The sequence below is a fragment of the Podarcis filfolensis genome (genome assembly GCF_964270895.1).
Source record: "Podarcis filfolensis genome assembly, chromosome: 3".
Taxonomy (NCBI): Eukaryota; Metazoa; Chordata; class Lepidosauria; order Squamata; family Lacertidae; genus Podarcis; species Podarcis filfolensis.
In genome coordinates this window covers 34,633,535-34,658,962 of record NC_139606.1, presented here as the reverse complement: position 1 = coordinate 34,658,962, position 25,428 = coordinate 34,633,535, and the positions used below count along the sequence as shown (strand labels likewise).

General features: G+C 41.6%; 1 long non-coding RNA gene across 1 annotated transcript in view; it reads right to left on the bottom strand.

The window, feature by feature from the left end:
• The window catches only part of LOC310759816, a 264,296-nt gene that overhangs the window by 158,698 nt on the left and 80,170 nt on the right, over positions 1 to 25,428 (bottom strand). Inside the window, exons 7-8 of the long non-coding RNA XR_014546521.1 lie at positions 6,728 to 6,820; positions 4,793 to 4,833 (exon numbers count right to left, since the gene is read on the bottom strand). This is a non-coding gene — a long non-coding RNA (uncharacterized lncRNA). The remainder of the gene's footprint in view (positions 1 to 4,792; positions 4,834 to 6,727; positions 6,821 to 25,428) is intronic.

Sequence of the window (25,428 nt, the reverse complement as noted above, 5' to 3'; positions counted from 1 at the left end):
TAAGAGCGATATCTGTCCATTGGAGAATCTATTTCTCAGCACGTTCGATGGGAAGGTGTTGAATCTTGCCTTTACAAAAGCATATCTATGAGCCGAAGAAGTTAAGGAATTCAAATAGTTTGGGAGCCTTAAGAGGGGTAATAAACCAAGGTTTAGAGGTGAGCAGGTACCATTGCCCAAGACCATTTTCTGCTGCAAGTCCATCTCCTCTAGTTTACAGGCTACTGTTCTTTTAGCAGGAACTATATCCTGCTCTAGTAATTTGGATGGGGAGATTCCCATTGCCGTAATTTTCAGTTGTAAATTTTTTACCCATGGGCTCTGGAAATCATCTCTCCACATGCATTGTATCAAGTACAAGTTTGGGAGATTGTGCCATAGAGATAACCAGTGACAAAGTATGTGCTTCCACAGAGCGTTTTCCAGGGATACAATATTAAGTTCCATGCGTAGCGCTGTATTACTTACACAGTTGGGCAGTTTCAATATCCCTCTTAAAAACTGATTTTGAATAACCTCTAGGTGGGATAAGTTGACAAAAGTCCCCCAAATTGAGATGGCATAAGCAATTGTTGGGATCACCTTGGCCTTGAAGACTTTCAACGCCGATGGGATATGAAGGGCCCCATCGGTGAAGAAAAATCGCAAGATCGCCAAGGAGATAGCTTTGGCTCTATTTGTAACATAGGCTACATGGGCCTTCCATCTAAGGTTATGTTGTAACCAAACTCCCAAGTATTGGAATCTATAGACTTGTTCGATGACTCTCCCATCAATTCTCCAATTATGGAGTTTCCGGCTCTTTGAGAAAATTAGAATTTTAGATTTCTCATAATTGATTGTAAGGGAATTTGCATTACAATATGATCCAAAAATTTTTAAGGCCCTCATAAGACCTACTCTAGAAAAAGAAAGGATGACAGCGTCATCCGCATATAGTAACAAAGGGCAGCGATAAAGTGCTAGGCGGGGTGCATGAATCCTTTCTTGAGCCTCTATTAGGGGAGTCCTCATGTCGCTTATGAACAAATTAAACAGGAATGGAGCCAATATACAACCCTGTCGGACACCTCTGTTAATGGGAATTGAATTGGTGAGATCGCCCTCCGGGGTGAGTCTCACTCTAGCCGCTGAGTTCTCATGGAGTTTGATTATTAGCCAGAGAAGCCTTCTGTCGATGCCCCAGCGGGTGAGTTTTTCCCAGAGGATGCTCCTGGAGATACTATCGAATGCTGCCTTTAGGTCAATGAATGCCACACAGAGTTGGCCACCCTTTGGGGTGGAATATTTCCAGGCAAGATGCTGTAAAATTAGAATATGATTTATTGTTGACTGTTTTGGGCGGAATCCAGCTTGTTCGGGCCCAATTAATTTTTTCTCTTCGGCCCATTGAATAAGTCTGTTCAACAGGAAGCGGGCATATAGTTTCCCCACTATTGAGAGCAGACTGATATTTCTGTAATTCCCCGGGTCATCTGGTGAGCCCTTTTTGTGGATTGGAACGATAACAGCGTCCTTCCATACTTCCGGGATCATTCCAGAGTTGTTAACGGCATCGAAGATGGTTGCCAGGGCTTTGGCCCACCAGTCCGCGTGGTATTTTATAGCTTCTGCCGGGATCAGGTCTGGTCCAGGCGCTTTCCCTGTTTTAAGTTTAACGATCAAGTCATGGATGTCTTCCGGATCGGTGGGGGGCCAGAGGGGAAGCTGATCTTGAGATTCATCTCTTGTGTTAACAGTACAGTCAGTTGTGGCAAAGTAGTTTTTTAAGTAAGATTCCCAAACCGGGGCAGGGATAATAGTTAAAGGGTATCTTTTAGTTCTTTTATTTACCAGGAGCAAATTGGTGAGAGTCAGGAGGTGGGGCTTGTGTGGCCTCCTCCTTTTACTTCCATATTTTTGAGCTCTATTGCCATGTACACTAAAATCTGAGACCAAAACCAGGTAGATTTCCTATTACCTGATCTTCTGACTGGGAACATCTATTTATTGTCTGGATTAAGCTTCAGCTTATCCACCCCATACCAATTCCAGGCATTGTTTTAGAAACACTACAACTTCCTTGGACTGTGATAAAAAAATTTTTTAGCATTCTCAGATGATGTAGGTAATCGAGATCCATTTTAATACATCTTTATTAGTTCATGTTGTGGAAAAGAGACAGCTGTGGTCACCTTGGTGGACAAATTATTCCTTTTGAATAAGTCCTTTAAATGTCTTTTGGCACAATAGCTGTCCATTATCAACACTGTATTTACTCAGTAAAATTAGCAGAACGAAGTGGACAGGAAAAGCGAAATGGGAAACAAGAACTATGAAAATAATGAAATTTCAATGTACCACTAAACCATAACATGTGTAATGCCATAAACAGCCATTAAATACTTCCCAGTCCATTTCTTTTTATCTCCATCGTCTCTTATCTGTCAATTATTCCTAAGGATCTTTTCTTCTCTTGCTAAGCCTAAGGAAGCAAATTTAATTTGAGTGACTTCTTCCCTGTTATCTCCATCTAAAATGACTGATGGCATTTTTAGATTTAGTAGAAGTTTTATAGCATAGCAAAGAAATTAAAATGCAACCATTCTTTCTAAAACTACATTAGCCATTTTAGTTTTCATGGGGATTGGTGCCTTGTTAGCCATCATCAAGTGGTATAATTAGAAGTTAAATAAACACATTTAACATGGGGTAAGTATTTAGCATGGGGTAAGCATGTCAACTTTGTCCTCACATGGTTGTTCCCGTCATCCTCCAAATTATAGAGACTGATCTTCTGAAGCAAAAAGACTTCTGTCCTAAGGGAGACTTCCTACATGTTTTAGAATCCTGGGAAACCAGGATTCTAAAATGTTCAGGGAAACTCCTTGAGCGCAGAAAGATCACCCTATCAAAGGGTAGTGCTTGTGTGCTCATCCCCACTGCTCCACCAAGTGTTTGTTTACCATATTTTTTCCCGTGTATAAGACGTCCCCATGTATAAGACGACCCCTATGTTTCTGAACCCAAAATTAAGAAATCAATATTTCTTGAGTTGTTGAGCTTATTATTATTATTATTTGCTTTTTTTGCAGAGGTCAGTCTTCAATTGTTGAGGTTCTGAGAGGGAAGTTAGCCAAAGTTATTGAGCTTTCTGGAAGGAGGTTGCAACCAATCGCCCACCCGCCCACTGCTGCCAATCACCCACCCACTCACCACAGCCCCACTGCCCCCTCTGCATTCACTATCCGTGTATAAGACGACCCCCAATTTTTGCCTTTTTTAATAGCAAAAAACATCGTCTTACACACGGAAAAATACAGTAACTTATAGTAGTAACATCTGAAGTTTTTCAACTATCGAGAAAACACTTGAGTTCCTACTGCAACTCCTAATATGAAAGCAGTTTGTAAGCCTAAAACTTATTCCAGCAGGAGTATTTTCGTATGGAACAGTGTATATCCTAATCAGAAATGGTTTTCCACTTTCAAACTCTGCTATCCACTAAAAAAGGAAGGAAATTTAAAGGCTGTGGCAGTTCAGCTGCAAATATATTTGGAATGTAATATCAGTACTGAGAAATTCCAGATGAGGTTCCAATGACCTTTGGAATAGACAACACAGTTGTCAGAATGATGGATGATAAACTGATGTTAGATCTAGGACCGCTGGTTGTTTTAGTCACTTTGGACTTGTATAGCAGCATTTGATACAATTGACTATAGGAGGCTGGTTAGGCAGCTGACTGTTGCTTCTGCTGTGTCAAGAACTGCCAAACTAGTCATCTCAGTCATAAAAGTGAAGTCACCTGGTAATGGTGGACAAGTTATGTATCATCTTTAAGTTAAGTTGAAACTGGCATCCATGAAGGTTCCATTCTATTATCCACATTACTTGGCATTTATACAAACATACCCTTGGGCATGTAATGGCTAAATGTAGGGATGAGTGCCATTTTATAGGCTAATTATGCACATAGTTAAGTCATTGCACAACGCCTCTTCTGTGGAAGCAATCCTGAATGAAAACAAGCCACTAACATGTCAAAGCTACCTTGTACTGAGCACAATTTATTCACTCAGTCAGAAGGAGGCTGAGGTGCTGCTAGTAAGGCAATGTAGCAAGTAATGGGGTTGTCTTCTACATCCATGAGCCCTGCATGTTGAAGAGGTCCAAGCGTAGCTAGTGAATTTCGGCGCAATCTTTGCTTCAGAAATGTACAGGCTCACAATATGAATTTATATTTGTTATAGACTGACCTTAATACTGTTCTGTCTGGGAGCATGAGGAACAGAAAACACTGGGAGGCATTCTCTAGCTACAGCTACCTGTAGCAGCTGTCAAAAATGATAGCTGCATGAGACTCAGACAGCCTTTAGTACATGTGCTGCTTCATTTAGAAGCTATGTTGTTTTTATAATGAAAATGCTCTGCATCTGTCAATAAGAGTTCCCATTAAAGGTTAGGCCACATAGCTTCTATGTTGTCTTTTATTAGTCTGATGTTAAGTGGTCCAAGTTGCTTTCCCTGCCCCACCTAGCCAAAAGAAAAGGACAGAAATGGGGAAGGACTGGGAAAATATATCCTCAATTAAGAAATGAATAAAGAAAAACTATGGGTCTGTGCAATAATTGTTGGAGAGGTTGGGGGGATCTCCTAGCATAGTTAGCACAATGGTGATTGCTACAAAGCACATTGAATTTTGGTCAGATTTTATAGCATCCATCCTTGAACAAATGTTCCCCATAAAAAAACTTAGGTTAGAATAAATCACAGACACTTAGCTTTGCAAATAAGTGAAGATTTTACTCACAAAGTTTCAGAAGTTCCAGCAGACAAGTTTCCATCTGCTGGCTGTAAAATAAAGGAAAAGGTTCCAATGGCTTAAAAAGAAAAGAACTTTGTTTCCTTAAAAAAGAATAATGCAGTCTTTACATTAGCAAAGATGCAGATAGTAAAAATACATTTTTAGAGAAATTTTCCATTCACCTGGTATTTCTTGCAGCTGGGAACTGTTGGAGATACTATAAAGAACAGGTTTTATCCAACCCTTTCTCCACATATATTATGAAATAATTATAATGGTCATCAAGTACATGGATTCTAAGAGACGTCTGTGTGGTTCTGGTATTCAGATGCTGGACAGATTACTTTATGGAGGGAGGTGTCATGATCCAGAGTCCAGCAGTGACCAAGACACTGCAGAGTCACCCACTAAGCACAGAAGTGCATAGAAACACAGAAGTGTCAATCTGCAGCATCTCCCTGGCAAAGGCAAAACTTTTTGGCTCTCTGGCAGGATGCCAATTAGCAGCTACAGCAGTCTAAAGTCTCTCTCTCTCTCTCTCTCTCTCTCTCTCTCTCTCTCTCTCTCTCTCTCTCTTATGGTCTATATAGCAGTCTAGCTAGCATGACACTCCTTTCCAGCTCATTTCCAACTAGCAAAACACCAGGCTATACTATGCTGGGTGTTTCTTTAGAAATCTCACTTTTCCTTAAACAAAAATCCCTATTTCCACTCCTTTCTCTCACCCCGCAGTTCCAGCTCACTCATTAATGCCACCACTAGAAATTGTGTGGTCTTTTTTTGTTGTTTTTAAAATAGTTTAATAATTAAACTTTCTCCAATAACTTTATTTTTAACTTAGCTTAAGATAATTTCTAGCCACCACAGCAAAGCCATGGTAGAGCAGGCAACCTCCTCCATCTTACCCAGAATGCCTTGCTCTGAAGCCACCACCACCACCATCCCCATTCTTCTTCAGAGCAAGACAGAAGGGAAGGGGAAAGGAAGACCAAAGCATAGCTAAACCTCTGATCACATTATCAGCAGCAAAGCAGTTGATGGGGGTGACAAGGAGAGAGGTGGACAAGCAGGGTAGTAGCATTGGAATAGGAATAGGAGTAAGGTACATTTTAGATATTCAGTTACACTGAGTTAAACAGGTTTTCCTGTGGATTCCTGTGTTCCTTTTAGCAAAATCCAACAGCCTTTATTGTCATTTTTCTTGACCTGTTTACCATCTTTTTTTGTAATTCCCCACCTATCACTGGAAGACTCGTGAGTTGCATTTCCCGCATAATTTTCTTTTAGTCAGGTTTCTAATGATCACAACAAACACAAAAATGCCATATTATGTAAACTAGGAATCATAGCAAATATGCAAATCCAGAATTAACATAAATTCCTACTAGACTTAAAAGGAATCATGTTGTCCTGTATTTTCAAGAAAATGTCACTTCTTTCTAGTTCCCCCTCCTTCCTTTTTTTCTTGGACCCATTCAGACTAATAATTTTAAATGGAAGTTAAACACAACCTCAAGGATTTTCTAAGAAAACTTAAATTAGCAAATTGCTACTATGCTCATTTATGTTTGTGATGAACTGATGACTGTGTAAATTATTTGACAAGCACATATAATAAGCAAAGCTGCCAGAAACCCCCCAGTTAAATACAAACTGACAGCATCTCTCAAAAGCCTAGTTCAAATTAACCTTGGGCTCTTTCAAAGCACACACATGCCTTTGGTGCTCTGCCAAAGGATATATGTATATCCTTGTTTTTGTTCCATGAAAATTTGCTATATTCAGAACAATTCTGGACTTGATTTTTTATCATCTCTTGTTTAGTCTGCACGAAGTGAATCATTATTTGTCTATGCATCTATGATTAGCTAAAAAATAATAATCATTTTGGCTCCGCCAATAACTTTTCCCCTACAAAAAAACCACAAGTGTCACACTTACCTTGGCTGTTAGAATAGCACTGATTAGGTCCATTGCAGGAAGATTTTTGCTATTGTTTACAGAATCTGGTTTGACTTTTCCTTTCTTCATACACTATCAAAAGAAAAAAAAGAATTTTTCATGGCACCAATTCCATGCAAGGAACTATTTGGTCACATTCTACTGAAGGCCCCAAAGGATGGCAACATCCATAATGTTTTTTTTATGCCTTGCCACTTTTTAAAAAAATTTATTTTTTCAAACTGCTGCCCAGTTTCAAAAGTGGAATTTGTATAACTGCACCAGCTCTTCGTGAGGAAATACATGAGGCCCTTGCTTTGTTGTGGGTCTAATGCCCCAATACACACTGTTCCTGACTCTTGGTGACCCTGTCCATAAGCCCCAGCCATCACAGTCAATATAACTGGACCTGATGGGAGTTGTAGTCTAAAACATATTAGAAACTATAGTTCCACGCTGCATTAAGGGAGACTTCTGGGGACATTTAGAGGCTGATTGAAAAGGAGCAATCTCAGGGCTTTTTCTCAGCCAGAACTCACCGGGACTCAGTTCCGGCACCTCTCAGATGGATGCCATTGCCATTATAAGGGAATGAGGGAGGTGTTCATGATGAGTTTGGGCACCTCTTTTTCTATAAAAATAGCACTGGGCAACCTCATGGAAATAATTAGCCCCTTGTCTGGTTACAACAGTTCTTTACAGAGGGAGAGGGGGCTGAGCAGAGGGGTACCGTCTGTTAGCTGGGAAAACCTTCCCCTCAGACAGCACAAGACCAAGGGTGTCTGGGAGGCAGCCGTTATAATTACATTTATATACCCTTCATGGATTACTGCTTTGTCGTGGTGAAGGGGCTTGAATAACTCAAAGAAGCTATGAGCTATGCCGTGCAGCACCACCCAAGATGGATAGGTCATAGTGGAGAGTTTTGACTAAACGTGATCCACCTGGAGCAGGAACTGGCAAGCCACTCCAGTATTCTTGCCAAGAAAACTCCATGGACAAAGACAACAGGCATATATGTCGCTGTTATGATGCTGGAAGATGAGCCCCTCAGGTTGGAAGGCATCCAACATGCTACTGAAGAAGAGCAGAGGACAAGTACAAGTAGATTCAGAGCTGATGAAGTGGCTGGGCCAAAGCCGAAAGGTCGCTCAGTTGCGGATATGCCTGGAAGCGAAAGGAAAGTCCAATGCTGTAAAGAAAAATATTGCATAGGAACCTGAAATGTAAGAACCATGAACCTTGGTAAGCTGGGTGTGGTAAAAAATGAGATGGCAAGAATAAATATTGACATCCTGGGCACCAGTGAACTAAAATGGACGGGAATGGGCAAATTCAGTTTGGATGACCATCATATCTACTACTGTGGGCAAGAATCCTGTAAAAGAAATGGAGTGGCCCTCATAGTCAACAAAAGAGTGGCAAAAGCTGTACTGGGATGCAATCTCAAAAATGATAGAATGATCTCGATACGAATCGAAGGCAGACCTTTTAACATCACAGTAATCCAACTTTATGCACCAACTACCGGTGCTGAAGAAACTGAAATTGACCAATTCTATGAAGACTTTCAACATCTTATAGAAGTGACACCAAAGAAGGATGTTCTTCTCATTATAGGGGATTGAAATGCTAAAGTAGGGAATCAAGAGGTTTGGCCTTGGAGTTCAAAACGAAGCAGGGCAAAGGCTAATAGAGTTCTGTCTCCAATACCAAAATTCGATGCATGCACACCACACCTCTCTCGCTCCATTCTAAAGAATAGTTGCAGTGTCCCCTGTGGTGCCCCCAAGATTGTGGGGGTGGGACTTCTACATCTTGGCAAGTCCACACGAGCTTCATATTAACACACTGTTTATTAGTGTAAACATGTTCCTTACTTTAATTCTATAAAGTCTGCAGGTTGACAATTACATTTTAAAACAAAATTAAATGTACCAAAACCCCTGAGAGGACTTGGATGTTTTAAATGATACTAGGACTATGAAAGTGTTTTGGATGTTGTTATATCTCTGGACAGCATCTTAAAAAGCATAGACATCACCCTGCCGACAAAGGTTCGTATAGTTAAAGCTATGGTTTTCCCAGTAGTGATGTATGGAAGTGAGAGCTGGACCATAAAGAAGGCTGATCGCCGAAGAATTGATGCTTTTGAATTATGGTGCTGGAGGAGACTCTTGAGAGTCCCATGGACTGCAAGAAGATCAAACTTATCCATTCTGAAGGAAATCAGCCCTGAGTGCTCACTGGAAGGACAGATCCTGAAGCTGAGGCTCCAATACTTTGGCCACCTCATGAGAAGAGAAGACTCCCTGGAAAAGACCCTGATGCTGGGAAAGATTGAGAGCACAAGGAGTAGGGGATGACAGAGGGCGAGATGGTTGGACAGTGTTCTCGAAGCTACAAACATGAGTCTGACCAAACTGCGGGAGGCAGTGGAAGACAGGAGTGCCTGGCGTGCTCTGGTCCATGGGGTCATGAAGAGTTGGACATGACTAAACAACTAAACAACAATCATGTTTTCTCCAAAGAGCTCAAGGTGACATACACACTTCTGCCTCACATATTTTATCCTCACAACAACCCTATGAGGTAAGGCGGAGAGATAGCAACTAGCCCCAGATTTGAATCCTGATCTACCATATGCTAATCCAGCACTTTAACCACTACACCACATTGGCTATAGTCTATAAACTTGATGGTGCAGCTATCCTGCCTCTGCTGAAATCCTGTAATTTGAATAATTTAATATTGAGAGAGAGAATAAAACATTAGTTTTATCAATGGAGGAGAAACAGTCACATAGAACCACCTTTGCTCAATCCACTTAAAATGGGGGGGGGGGATATTGTGCTGCTAGCATTTTACATGATGTAGTTATTTCTGGTAGAAGGGTGATCAGAACCATTTTTCAGGTTCTATATGAAAAATTAATGGTCCCACTAATATACCCTAAATGTTAAATGATCTATTTTCCTCCTAATAAAAATTCAGATTGCTTGGCATTGCAATTTAAAGCTAGGTTTCATGTGTTTCCTTCTTACATATACATTCTGGTTATATTCTCCTCCCTATAAAATCAGACCCCGAAATGCATGTGCACATACACTTTTCCATTCCTCCTCAGCATAGCTGTCAACTTTTCCCTTTTCTTGCGAGGAATCCTATTCGGAATAAGGGAATTTCCCTTTTAAAAAGGGAAACGTTGGCAGCTACGCTCTTCAGGCCCTTTAGTAACAGAACAAAACAGAACAAAATATATCTCTTCACTGTAATCTTATTCCTTTGTGAGTCTTCAACATGCTTACACCTACTAGAAGTCACCACCACAACAGAGAGCAGCAGAGGTGAGTTGTTGAAAGTAAAGATTTCTCTTCCAGTCAACTGGTGGTTATTAATGCAATCCTCAAAAGTTTTTTAAAAAAGAAAATAGTTCAAAAAGGTGAGAAGCAAAAAAAAAAAAAAGTTGAGTAAAACATTAGGAGAAAAATCAGATCAGTTAAAGAGATTGTGAGTATCAGCAAAGTAGTAGAAACTGAAGCCCCCACTGATCTGTTATCTGCTGCAAGCTTTTTCTTGAGGGCTATCTGGATATATATTGGTGAGACAGAAATGAATAAACAAACTACATATTACATGCAAATGTGTGTAATGAATTTTATAGCTACTTTGGAGCAGGTGATTTGGATAAATGAGAGGTGTGGAAATGCTTAACACTTTGTCCTCCCAGCACCTCTCTGCTCCAAACTATATGCATCCTTCCTCTCACTTAGTTCCATATGCAAGAGCTGACTGTATTCAAGCTTATTGTTGGGCCACAAGTATGGCCGTATGTTATGGGTGAGTCTGTTGAAAAACACATATTATATTAAGAATTTGGGGCAGGGACAGGGGCAGGGGCAGTGGGAGTTAGCTCTATGCCTTAGTTAGAAAATGGTTTTAGAAAAAGCATGTGATGGTTTTAATTTGACCCTCTTGAAATATTATCCTTAAACAAAATAATCCCATAATTTTGGATTGTGTATATCCGATAGAATAATACATGGAATAGGAGCTGCATTTGTACCTTCAAAATGGCTATTCCCTCCCTCTTTTTAAATATTGCAGCATTTTGTTTTTAAAGTAAATAAGGAGAGGTCATGCTTCCTACTCTACGCAACTGTACACTAATAGATTATGATGTCAGCAACAGCACAATCCTGTAAATGTCTACCTGGGAGTAAATCTCATTGAGTTCAATGAGGGTTGCTCCCAGGTAAGTAGGCATATCAAATAGGATTGCAACCTATGAGTTAGAGTGGCAACTAATGAGATTAAATGGACTTTGCAAAAGGCAGTATAATTGTTGCCAGGCTTTAGGAGAGTGTGTTAATTGATAATAATGAACTACCTCAGCCAAAGTGAGTCAGCAGCACAAATGGATGATCCATAGTTCATTTGCTTCAGGGTGGTTGTTTTCTTTAAAAAAATATGAAATGGGCTAGTCAAAGTGATTTATTTGTCTAACTTGAGGTTGTTGAAAAGGCTAATTCCAATTTATGGACTACACCTATTTTGATCAAACTATGCCTTCAGGCCGGTGCATAGGTATTATGTTGCACAATTCCTTCCACCTCCTGCACAAAATTATAAATTGTACTACATTCTAAGCAACAGCAATTATCTTTCCTTATGGATGAACCAGTGGCGTAGCGTGGGGGGTGCAGGGGGGGCGGGCCGCACCGGGCGCAACATCTGGGGTTAGGGCAAATCCATGGGTTAGGGGGCGCAAATCCACGGGTTAGGGGGCGCAAATCCACGGGTTAGGGGGCGCAAATTACTTGCCTTGCCCCGGGTGCTGACAACCGACGCTACGCCACTGGGATGAACCATATAGCAAGCACATTCACATCTTAATATTTAATCTAATCTCATTTCATAGCCACCTATTCCCACCTGTCAACTCAACAGTTCTTGCTGGTCTGCTCTAACAGACATCTTCATATATCATATTTTTCAACAATTCACTGATAGATGATAGATAGATAGATGATGATGATAGATCGATAGATAGATAGATCGATCGATAGATAGATAGATAGTAGATAGACGACTTGTAACACCTCAGTTCCCAAACTATGAATCACTGTCCAAGCCTCTCCACAACACGAAATCGCTGAAGGCTCTACACAACATTTTGGATACTGTGTTTTTATTCTGCACCCCTGTGTTTCACCCCTTTAAAAGCTAGAAGGAGATTTACTCATTTGGGTAAAGATAAAATAGAAAAACACATCTGTCTGTTGTTCAAAATATACCTCAGCAACTGTGCCCTCAGCTGCACTAGACATTTAAAGTAGTATCATACCACTTTAACAGCCATGGCTTCCCCTCAAGAATCCTGTAGTTTGTTACGCATGCTGAGTCTCGCTGGAAGACCCCCTCTGTGACAAAATAAATAAATAAATAAGGTGTCTCCTAACCAGAAAAAAGGTGCCGGAATTCACCATGAACACCTCCCTCGTTCTATTAGAACCATGGCAATGGTGTCCACCTGAGAGCTGCTAGAATTGAATTCCAGAGAGTTCCGACTGAAAAAAGCCCTGCTCCCAATTCTTCTTAACAAACTACATTTCCCATGATTCTTTGGGTGTGAGCCATGACTGGTATAATACTGCTTTAAATATATAGTGCAGATAGGGCCTGTCTGTGTAAAATGGGAGGTTCTGCCCTGCACAGGGCATCATAGTTCATCAGTGAACATTAGAGATGGTGTGTCTGCTCCTCACTGCCAAGATTTAACTTTTAGACCAGCCTTCTTCAACCTGATGCCCTCCTTATGTTTTTGGGCTACAATTTTAATCAGTCACAGCTAGCCTGGGCTGGAGGGCACCAGATTCAGGAATTAAGGTTTAGAAATCCATAGGAACAGGTGAGGGAGTTGGAACACAAACCCTGAAGACTGACAAGTCTAGTAGGAACCCATGCTAAAGAAATGGCAAAAACTAGTGTGATAATTTACTGTGCACAGGTACTGGGAAGCAGAGACTGTTCCTGACAAATAGGGCTAATTGACATCCATCATTTTAAACCATCAACTTAGCACATAGGAGTGAGAACCTGTAGTGTGTGTGTGTGTGTGTGTGTGTGTGCGTGTGTGTGTGTAGAAACCAGCCAGACATATTCTAATCCAAGCTACAATGCTGCACCTAATGAAGCTCAAACATTTTTATGGCCCTCATCCTGGTAGCCAAGATCCTACTTTCAGCCATAGAACCTTCCAGAGGGAAAATAATTTATCCCTCCAAATCTCTAGCTCAAACCCTGGCTCACTTTGAAGTGAGCATTGGGGAGTGTTTCTTTTTTCATGCATTTTCCTTCTTTAGAGTAAAACAGCTGCTATATGTGGATTTGTATTTTTGGCTGATAAAATTCAAGTGGAGTGGGGAATGTGAGAAGAAAACCAGCTGCTTTGCTCCTAACTTATTCGCAAGCTTTGCCCCATTGTGCTTGTTGTCATGGTGGCTCCACAACAAATTAGGTACAGGGGATTCCTTATATGGGCCCGACATAGGTTTGAAACGCATACCTTCTTCCAACGTCTAGTTTTCACTGTCACATTGTTTCCCAAACACTGGGCCTTGAGCCACTTTCAAGTGGGCCTCAGTGCCACTGCCTGCCCGGTGCCGCCTTACTTCCCCACCTTGCCCCCAAAGCTGTGCCCTAGTTTCTTGGTTGGACTGATGCCAGTGCCAGCAACCCCATGGATGCTGAGTACAGGTAGCCAGGAGGTAAAAAAGGTCAGAGGAAGGAGTAGGAAGGTCTCCCTCCGCTGAGAGGGAAATGGCCAGAGCAGATGTTGAAGGAAATCAGAACCTGAGAGAAAAGGTTCATTATTTATTTCTTTACTGAAATAAATGCTGAAATACTGCAGATGAGAGAGGAAATTTGATACAGTGGTTTTTCAAGGAACGGGGAGTAGGGATGAAAAAAACGAAACAAAATTGGCATTTGGCAGTGTGGAGATGAGGTAAAAGTTCAGTATGAAAGGAGAATGGGAACAAGAAACTAGGAACCAAAAATATATAAGTATATATATATATATATATATATATATATATATATATGAGAAAAATATATAAGAAATATATGTAAGAAATACACACACACACACACACACACACACACACACACATGAGAAAATGCCTTAGAGTGTGAAACAGTCAATTCTGCCTACAATGGGGAAGGTGAGTCACAATACCTCCACAGCAAATGTCTGTACTTAATTTGAGGAAAGCTCAGCTGTGGAACCCCTTGCCATGAGGAAAACACTGTGGCAGAGAATTTAGCTATTTCCAAAAATGAATTGGTTACATGGTGTCAGTAATTGCCAACTGTTTATGCCAAACCCAGCCTCCATCTGTGACTATTTTGTGACTGGTTCTGCCTGCACACCTCCATTATGTACTGGTAAATTGTAGTAGTTTTCTGTGGGCCTTTTCTGCCATTGCTCTTCATTTAGGGAATGCTTTCCCCAGGGAGTCTTGCCTGGCACCATTATTACATATCTTTAGGCACCAGGCAAAATCTTTCATCCGTATCAAGGCCTTTGGCCTTTAACTATCTGTGCCTTTTAGAAGTGGGTGGGATGTTTTTAATATATTTCTTTTTCCTCTTGGTTTTAATGTATCTATGGCAGAAGAGCTGTTTGTCTGTTTTTTGTCATAATTTGCAATATAAAGTGAATTACAAATTTATAAAATAGTAATTATTATTATTTCACCCTTCTCAAGTGCATAGCTGTCAACTTACAGATTTGAAAATAAGGGACCAGCAGCCAAAATAAGGGACCTGCAGCCTCACCTGTTCCAGGCACTCCAGTCTTCCTGTCCTCCTGCAGTCTGGCCAAACTCATGCTGGTTAGCTTCGAGAACACTGTCCAACCAACTTTGTAACCAGAGGTTCAACTGAATAGAATCTGAATCACATGCACCACAAGGCCTATGCAGCCTCAACTTAAGATGGCTCCCCGGCCTGGCTTTGCACTGCAAAGTTTGCAGCAGCACATGCAACAAAATGGCGTCCAGCATTCAAAAAACCCCTCAGCTTGCATTAACTAGCCACACACAAGGCATGCAAGCTCCACCCCCCAGTCGTTCTTACGACTTCTTATTGGGTGAGCAACACAGCCAAGCAACACAGTTGGAGCCTTCCTCCTCCCTGGCCGGCAGGGAGGGAGGGAGAGGAGCTGCTTCCTTTGAAATTTAGGGGACATCATTTAAGGGACATTTAAGGGACATCCATCAATAAGAGACAGCAGCGGGACATGGCGCTGGAATAAGGGACTGTCCCTTCAAATAAGGGACACTTGACAGCTATGCTCAAGTGGGCCAGGGGGCAGAAAGCCGGAGAACCCCTGCATTTACAGAAATGAATACATTGTGCCAAAACAATCAGCATGCATTAACCTACCGGTAATAGAGAACTGTATGACGATTCAATATCTGTTATAATGTCTTCATCTGTGGATTAAACACTGAACTACAAAACCAGAGCTGCCCAAAAACATTTCACCATGCCCTCCTGGGCCTTTGACAGCTGTTCCAGGTATCAGCCGATGAAAAGACTTATGCACATGTTACATATATAAAAGGTTTGCCTACTGAATTCAAGAGATGAAGCTTATTCAAGTCTCAACAGCAGATCAAGCTGGATTTTTTAAAAAAATCTGTTGGCACCCTTACTGAAACTCTATAAAGGATGTCAAAGTATCTCTGACGCAATATGAACTTATTCCCTATTTGTAGATCCATGCATAATTGTGCTTGTTTCCATGAAAACGTGCATGGAATCTGAACCCACAAAGCGGTTCAAATGGGTCTGAACTCTCTTGTGAAATGAATGGGGAAGCCCTCATAGACAGGGGACCTCCATATAGTTCATAGGGTCATAAAATTCTATTCCCATTGAGCAGGGGTAGCCAATGTGGTGTTCTCCAGGTGTTGCTGGATTATGTCAGCCCTGACACTTGCGCCATGCTAACTGAGGCCGATGGGAATTGGAGCCAAATAATATTTGTAGAGCACCATGTTGGCTACCCCTGCCATAGAGATGAGCACAGGACAGGGTCTTTCTTGGGAATATAGGCTCACTGTAGCGTAAGGAGAAAGAAATACTAAAAGAATTGAAAGTGAAAAGTGTGTTGGCTGTTAACCTTATTGAGAGTAATGTCATTATGCATGAATTGAACAGTAATGCAATCATGGACCATGGAAAGACATGATTCAATTACAAGGACTCATCTCAGACAAACATCTGGAAGTAGTTTGGTCATTTTCACACCTTTTAGTGGCTCGGCTCATCCTTTCCATCCAGGTCCAAAATGACACAAAATTCTTTAGGCATATAATTTCCCCCCTGAAAAGATTAAATAGAGCAAGCAAGTATAGGTGGCTTGCTATTCTAATCCACAAGTTGTATAAAACGGATAATTAGTACAGATAATTCATAGCTAAAGAGCTGGTTCTGCTGTGGGTCCAGAAGCCTAAACTGAACACACATTTGTACTGAACATATTGTCCACTTGCTCACACCAATGGCTGTGGAAGTCTGTCAATGCACCAGTCTATCTTCCAGCAACCTTATTCAGGTAGGATGCTGCCATTACATTCTGCATGGCAGATCCTTTACTGAACAATTGGGGGGGTGGGGTTGAGATCAAAGTAAAATTACAGAACAGAATACATTTTAACATACGTGGACCATAGAACAGAGGCAGGAGTAACAAAAGGTTTCCAGAAAGCAAACCGTGCTTTCTGATGTGCAGAAGGATAAAGAGGTGGCTATTTTATTTTATTTAAAAATTGAAATGAGTATGTCACAACTTTTGAGAAATAATAATTAGTCCAACATTAATAAACTTACGGATTAATTCTCCCAACAAAGATGGACATAATTCAATAAGGGCCTGTTGTTAGATTTGGTCTAGTGTCACTGAATACAATGCCTAATGAGGACTGGTGGGGGGGTGGGGGGGTGGAAAGTAGCCTGATTTTGAAGGAAGAATTGTGTCACATTAAAGTAACTATGTCATGCTGAGGTTTTAAACAACTGGAGAGCATAAATCCCACTGTGTGATTTTTTTTACCTTCTGTGCTGGCCTTAACAAAACTTCCCGGCATATTCCTCACCCCCCCCCTTTGCCAAGCAGTTTAATTTTTCAATTTGAAGAGCTATTGGTATAAAGTACGCCTCATTAGCTTGTGGGAGGTAGCCGGTCTTCATTAATTCAGTTCTTCTCACTTCATTTGCTTTGCACACAGTCATAATTAGCTTCAAAATAACTTGGGTAACTTCGATAGATTTACTGCTACAATTTTACTCTGCGGTCCCGCTTTGCCTCCTGTTGTTCCAATGTTTTCCATAAAAAAGTGAAGGTGGGGGATTAAAAAGGCAAAGATAGCTGTAGAGAGTCATTTAGTGCTGTGCTCTTGAAAAGGGCAACGTTCTGCCTTTATCCTTCAAGAGCTCCACAAATGTGATCAAGTATAATACTTTGTGTTTGATCCACCTTGTGGGACATAGATAAATGTTCTTCACACTTACAGAACCACAATCTATGTTCTCTTTCGCTTGCATGCGATAATAGGAGCCTCTTCTCAACTCCCACCAGCCGCCCTGCTTCCCAAAAGGCATGGCGTCAGACTGGCATGTGGGATATCGTGCATCAGGGCTGCCTAGATTCTTTCCTCTCTCACCTCCGCTGTTTCATTTCCCCCAGTGAGAGACGACACACAGAGACGACACACCAGAAGTCATTTATGGTGCTGATATCACACAAATAATCTCTAATGGGCTTAGACAGTAACATAGGAAGCTGCCTTATACTGAGTCAAACCATTTGTCTGACTCAGTATACGGCAGATACATAGGGGTTATCATATTTTATCTTCAAAACAAAGCTGTGAGCTGGCTGTGTAACTGCCCTCTCATCCACCCCAATCCCTGAGTGGTCTTCATTATGAATGGGGCTTCAAACACAGTTTTCCTGGTCCAAATCATACACACTAACCATTGCACCATATTGCTGCTCATTGCCATTCAACTTCACCACGTAATCTAAAAACAAGCCCAAACCTCTGACAAAGCTTTGGCATGTTCTTTTGGAACCAAGGCTGCATTTCTGCACACAGTAGCAGTAGATTGGCTAATTAATTCTTCTGAAGAAGTGCGCATGCACTCGAAAGCTCATACCTAGAACAAACTTAGTTGGTCTCTAAAGTGCTACTAGACTATTTTATTATTATTTTTAACTTTTTAAATTATTTCGACTTCGTCAGACCAACATGGCTACCTACCTGAAAGTAGGCTGGCTGTGAGGGAATAACAGTATATTATTTAAGATTTTATGTAATGCTGCAACATGTTCCATGGTACAGTTCTGAAGGGCAGGCATGCTCAGAAGAAATGCTGTCAACATGCCCAACATAATAATAATAATAATAATAATAATAATAATAATAATACCACACCCATCTGGCTAGGCTTCCCCAGCCACTCTGTGCAGCTTACAGAATATATAAAACATAATAATAAACTCATGCTTCAAACCGCTGTTTTCATGATCATGTGCATTTTAAAAAGACAGCTAATTAGTTTCCCTCCTTGGTAAATGCATTCTTCTGTAGCCAGAACCCTAATGTGTGTTGTGGGGTTTTTTTTGCTGGAAATGTTGTTGGAAAACGCTGTATTTGTCAGGAATACATGGTGTTGTTCAGATGTTGTCTGAGTCCAGTGCTGAACAGCATGACCAATTGTCAGGGATGGTAGAAGTTGTAATATGATAAGGGCACTGTGTTGGCTGCCCCTGCTATAATATATCCCAAGAGATGACCTATTGCTAGTAATACAAAAAGTTATTTCCAGAAAATAATTCCTACAATAATTGTATGATTTCACAAACAATCCGTGGCTACTGTATCTCCAACAGAGCAAAATATCTTTACCCACCTGCATGCCCCTTCTTCACAGTCATTATAAAGTATCTGGGTAAGTAACAGAATACTCTTGAGACAATTTCAACAAGTGGAATAGAAGAAGGGAAGGATGGAACCACAGGCAAAGTCTGAAGAGGAGGAGGCCACGTCCATCAGCACCTTATAATTGGAAAGCATTGATTTTTTTGACTGTTCGCAGATAAGCAGGGAGCACAGCTACTAGTATGACTTACAGGTCCTAGACAATTCAGTGTGTTTTGTGCAAAAATAAGGCATTCAGATATGCCAACAGCTTGGGAAAGGGATAGTGACAATAAAGGATAAATTATCTGCTTAGAATTTACAAGCACGTGGGTAAGAATCATAAATTTGTAGAGTTGGAAGAGACCTGAAGGGTCATCTAGTCCAAATCCTTGCAATGTAGGATGAGACTGTTGAGATACTAGGCAATATTCAACTAAGTTTTACTCAGAGTAAGTCCATTAGTCATGTCCATGCATTTAAATGGGTCTACTCTGAGTAACACTGAACTGAACACCAACCACTATGCTGAGACAACGGAATAACTTATGAATCACTTTAGTTCCAACTGCCTAACTCCTTGCTTCAATCAGGAAGGCTCTGATTTCAGTGGCTCATTATCCTGCTACAATAAGCTGACTTTAAAGGAACAGTTGAACTCCCATTTATGACTTCTGCTGCCGGTCTGCCAAGCGCAGATCCAACAACCAACCTGAAATAATATAAATTTCTTTTGAATAAATTGTGCTTTACATGTGCATGCACATCCACACAGATCCAGACATTTCATTTTTCCTAGAAATAATACAGCTGCACAAATCTGGATAAAGCATCTCACTGTGACAGATGGAGCTGAGCAAAACAATTCACAATGAATATTTCCCCCGCACAAATACATTTTCTGCTGCTGGTTTGCTCACAAGCTGATCTTAGCAATCTTTTGCTGTGTCCCCACAAGCCATTTTACTTTCTCTGATGTCCATGAAACCAAGCTCCCTTAAATCCTAGCTTACATAGTTTGTCTGCATGGTACACCTAATCAAGAATGGATACTTGATGCATCAGATTAAAATGGGCAAAGGCACACCTGACTGCAGCTTCCAGGTGAAAAGCTGAGTTCAGAAGCATCCCCAAACTGTGAACCTATTTCTTCAAGGATCCCTGTTCCAGAGTCCATCTGTTTCTAGGCAAGAAGCACCTCTATCTTGTCTGGATTAGGTTTCAATTTATTAGTTCTCATCTAGCCCACTACCACGTTCAGGCACCAATTCAGAACACCAACAACTAGTAGATGAAAATAGCACATCACAATCCTTGGACAATCTTTCTCAGTTTTTTCCCGTAGATTTTAAATAACACGGGACACAAGACTGAACCCAGAGAAATATCATAAGCAATGGACCTGGGGAAGAACGAAAATCCCCCCCAACTTCAGCTACTGAAACCAACTCCCAAGAAAGACTGGAAGCATCTTAATATGGTACTCTACTAATCCCATTTCTACCAGATAGTCCAGGATGATACCATGGTTGATGGTAATGAATTCTGCTAAGAGGTCCAGAAAAACCAACAGAGATGTACTCCCACTATCAAGCTTCTGGTATAGATTCTCACAGCAACTGAAGCGGTCTCAGTGTCAAAGTCAGTGACTTAAACTGGATAAATGAACCAATATCAAGGGTAAGGAACCACCAGGCCATCCAGTTGGTCCATATGGCTGTTTTTGGTCAGCCATTACCACCTATCACTCACCTGACATGTGATGTTAGGTGTGGGACAGCTAAAGCCTGTTTCAGACAGCCACAGCCAGGGCCGTCTTGCGGTGCAGATGCGGTGCTGGGGTGCAAATATCCGCCCAGCGCCCCCAAATTACCACGGATAATGTTGGGGTGGCCATAGCTGCACAATGCCAGCCATCCGGGAGGGTGCAACTCTCCCCCATGCCGCTGCGGGAGAGCGATCCCCACAGAGGCCTGGGAGTGAAGTTGCACCCCTCCCAAGCCTCTGTGGGAGGAGAGTGGTCACCGCAGAGGCTTGGGAGGGAAGCTGTGTGCCAGCTAGTCATATAGTTGGCGGGGTGCAGCTTCCATCCTAAGCCTCTGCGGGGATCACTCTCCTCCCGAGGAGGCTTGGGAGGAATGCTGCACGACCACCAGCCTTATGGTTGGCGGGGCACAGCTGGCAGGTGTGCAGGGAAAGGGGAGGCCACCAGCAAAGCCGCGCAGCTCCCCCACTTGCTGGGGTGCCCCTGAGAGGCTGGCACCCTAGCGTGATGAACCTCTAAGCCCTATGGGAAAGACGGCTCTGGCCACAGCTTCCAAGGAATAATCAGGAGTGCACAGTTTAGAGTGTACTTACAACTGTTCCTTTGCAATAATGCATGCATTCAGAGCTGTTTACAGTACTCCCAAGGTTCAATCCTACCAGGTGGTGCAGAAGAATACCATGGTTAATGGCATCACCAGCTGCCAATATGTTCAGAACTAATAGGATTGCACTGATCTGCTCCAATTCCTGGCATAGAGCATTGACCAAGGTGACCAAAGCAAACTAAGTCACATGCCCTGGCCAGAAACCTAAATGAAATGGGTTCCAATAATCAGTATCATCCAGATGTGTTGGGAGATCTGAGGTCACCACTTTTCAATCACCGTGCCCCAAAATTGTACATTTGAGACTGCCCCTGTTCCATAACTGAGTCCTAACTTCTGCTCTGGATTTGGGCCATAGCATCTAGTAATTGTTCAAGGGTAGCAAATAAATAGTGCACCTTTTAAGAAAACAACGTGCTAGTTTCCAAATTCCACAAAAAAGAGTCCCCATTTTCAAGTCTGGATGAGTTAACAAGTTTAGTCATATGCCCCACTTGAGTGTGAAAATAAGAAGTGGCTCATCACAGGAAGCCTTTTAAATTTTTTGCTATCTTGCCACTTCCTGATTCTTTCTGACGCCCAGGGAGAGCCAAAATATCCGCAGAGCAACTACACAAAGTAGTAGCTGGACACAACAGGGAAGTTTCCCCTTTGCAGTTTGTACATCTGTATTTTCAGAGCATCTTTATCTGTGAAAAGCATTTCTACTTGGCTGAATGTTGGGAGCTCAATGGGTTGAAATCTAAAGATAGATAGATGGATAGATAGATATATACACGCACCCAATGCTTTGAGAAGTCTGAGAATCCATCTGCCGTGCAGCTACAAAGCTGTAGGATGCATTCTTTGCCAGAACCATGGCTTTGTGAATGCTTTATCAGCCATGCTCATAACAAAGATGACTCTTGCCTGCTTTGCTTGCTTGTGAAAACATACCATTAGCATCCTTTTGCAATGACACAACTGATTCTGCGGATGAATTTTGCAGCAAAAAGAAAAGAAAAGAAAAGGCCCTAGCTCCTTTTGATTTTCACCTTAAAACCTAACTGCAAAGTAATTAACTTCACAGCAGTTGCCATTTGGCAAAGCAATGCCGTGTATAGAATGAAATATTCATTAATAATTGACTCTACAAAAACTGTAGTTAAACTATGTTCAGCCAATTTAATAGCTCACAGCTATAAGGATGTAGAGGGTAAAGATCTTTGTGTGACACCGCCCCCAACCCCTGGAAAAAAAAAAGCACTTTCAGTCTGTTCGGCTTTGAGAGTTGGATTTTGTGCAAAAGTGCTGAAGTAAAATTTGAAAGACTCTTCAACAATGAAGACATAAAAGGGTGAATATGGGAAATGGAGCCAGTGGCTGCTGGGATTTTTTTTTACATACATCACTACTTACCTCTGAAGAGAAGATGATTGATAATATTCTACTAATCCAAGTAATTTATTTTTACTTTGAAGGTGTACATTGAGAACAGTCAGTGAGAAATCAAATTCTTCCAGGTCTGGATAGGTGTGTGTGTGTGTAAGAATGCATTATAAGTAACAAAATCTGATAGCATCCTATGATGGAATATCCAATTAAGCAATTCTAACTGTGCATCGAATCAAGGCCTTTGTTTCTGCAGTAAAGCTCAGGTCTTATCCTTTTACTGCTGTCTCTCCACAGGGCTCTCTAATTGAATTTACTCTTTCTTAACGAGAAGCAAATTTAATGCTCTTTACAATGCCTGGTTGATTGTGATGCTGCTGCCCTTTCTCTCCACCCCCACTCCCGCCTCTCCCAGTTTGCATGCATCAAAACCTGCTAAGTGATTTTTGTCTGAATGCAAAGGCAAAGCTCAAAGGAGTTCCTGTCTAGCATCCTACCTTTCATCTGCAAAATGTCTCAGAATTTTGTGCAGAAAAGGAAACAAAAACGGAGGAGGATGTTTTCTTCCAAGGTAATGATTTGCCACTGTGCCTTCGCAGCTTTGATGGCTATGATGCCAATGTGAACTGCTTCCTCGGGGGGCGGGGGGAGGAAAAAGTCAGGTGCCGATTTTTATTTATTTTTATTTTCAGTGACGATAACATGTGAGAACCAACGGATGAAAACACCTAATTGGAAAAACAAATAAAAGGAAACTGGCGGAGTATAGCTTCAGTAAAATAGCTGGAATGTTCACATATTCATCTGCTTTATTCCCAAGAAACAAAGCAATGCTTGTATTTATCACTAAAAACCATACATAAAAATATAATAACTACTATTTTTGGTCAGCCATCTGTATCCTGATACTCCCACCCAGGTCGCTCCAGATGTTTTGGGTTACAACTCCCATCAGCCACTATGAACATGCCCAATGGTCAATGATGGTAGTATTTGGAATCCCAAATATCTGGAAGGTTGAAGAGGTGGCTCTCCTTGTGAGGGCACCAACATGGCATCCTCCAAACACTGTGGACTCTATCATTGTCATGGATTGCCTGGGGCTGTTGGACGTTACAGTTCACAACATCTGGAAAGGACTCCATTAGCTACCCCTGCTCTAGTCAGTTACCCATACTCTTCCCACAGTTGCCTGCCCTTTCACAAGATCATCATTCTCCTTTCTATGACCATCCTGTCTGACCAGAAATCATGCTAAATTCAACACAAAGCAAATCATAATGGCAAGTGGGAGAAAGCTGGCTAGGTCCTCCACTGAAAGTAATGAGGCACAGATAGGAAACTCCTTTAAAAGGGGGGGGGACGCACAGCAATTTTTAATCAAGTTATGTTGTTCTTTAACCCACAATTTTATACCTAAAAGGTAAAGGAACCCCTGACCGTTAGGTCCAGTCGTGACCGACTCTGGGGTTGTGGCGCTCATCTTGCTTTATTGGCCGAGGGAGCCGGCGTACAGCTTCCGGGTCATGTGGCCAGCATGACTAAGCCACTTCTGGCGAACCAGAGAAGCGCACAGAAACGCTGTTTACCTTCCTGCCAGAGCGGTACCTATTTATCTACTTGCACTTTGACATGCTTTCGAACTGCTAGGTTGGCAGGAGCAGGGACCGAGCAACGGGAGCTCACCCCATCATGGGGATTCAAACCGCCGACCTTCTGATCGGCAAGCCCTAGGCTCTGTGTTTTAACCCACAGCGCCACCCGCATCCCAATTTTATACCTACTCCATGCTTAATCAAAGGTCACTTCCACACCATACAATTGAAGTGCATTAACCATCTTTTTCCTCTCCAAAGAATCTTGGCAACAGTAGTTTACGCTTCGCAGATCTACAACTCCCAGCACCTTAACAAACTACAGTTCCCAGCATTCTTTGGAGGAAGTCATGTGTTTAAAACATATGGTGTGTTTGTGACAAAGTTACATGAATCAGAAGTATACAGCAGTTTAATGAAAAACGCATGTGTTAATTCATCCTTAGGCAAATCCAAATGGGTTATATTTCTCCACAGGCATGAGGAGAAACACACACACACACACACACATTTTAACAAACAGCAATGAAAATGCAGTATCTGACAGCGAAAGCATAAACATCAATTTCAGCAGTACAAAGCATTTTCATATGACTTTGGAGCCATATAAATACCTACATGGCTGGTTAGTTCTCCAGTATTAAATATAAATGTACAGAATCATCTACAATACAAATCTCATGGGAGAAAGCCAATGAATGAAAGAAACCATCCAGAGACGGAGCGGGGGGGGGGGAACCTTTGATTTCAACAAAGCATTACAAATAACTTGGGGGCAGAAATGACCCTCTGGAATTTTTAAGGAATACAGGCAGGTGGGCTACAGTGGTTCACCAAACCCATAAAGTATGACCAATTATCTCACATAGTATCCTTTCAGGGTTGAAGAAGATAGGGAACTACAGGGTGCCAGTGCCTACAGGCTAGGCTGTGAACAGGGCAAAATACAAAAAAGGTGATACTCCAACATCAGGTCCAGCCACCAAGGTGGTTTACGGTTTAAAATCTTCACACAAACAAATGGTACAAAATATTCAGGCTAACTCCGGAATTGATTCCTCTGATCCCTGGCCTGGATTTCTTCTCTTCCACCTTTCCTCAGAGAAGTTTCAGGGAAGATGGGTGAGGAGCTGCCCCTACAGTTCTCTCAGACCACTGATGGTCCCTTTACAAGTTGACTGTTATACTTGGACACTTCCATAAATAAGAATTTGAAAAACAAATACAGAGGCTTTGTGTGTCTGAGATCAAGACATGTGGCCACATTCGGCCAAGTATGATGAGCTGTTCCCTTTTTTTTTTTTTTTTTGTAAATGTCACTACTACAATATGGTCATTACTGACCAGCAATTAAATCTCGCCACACA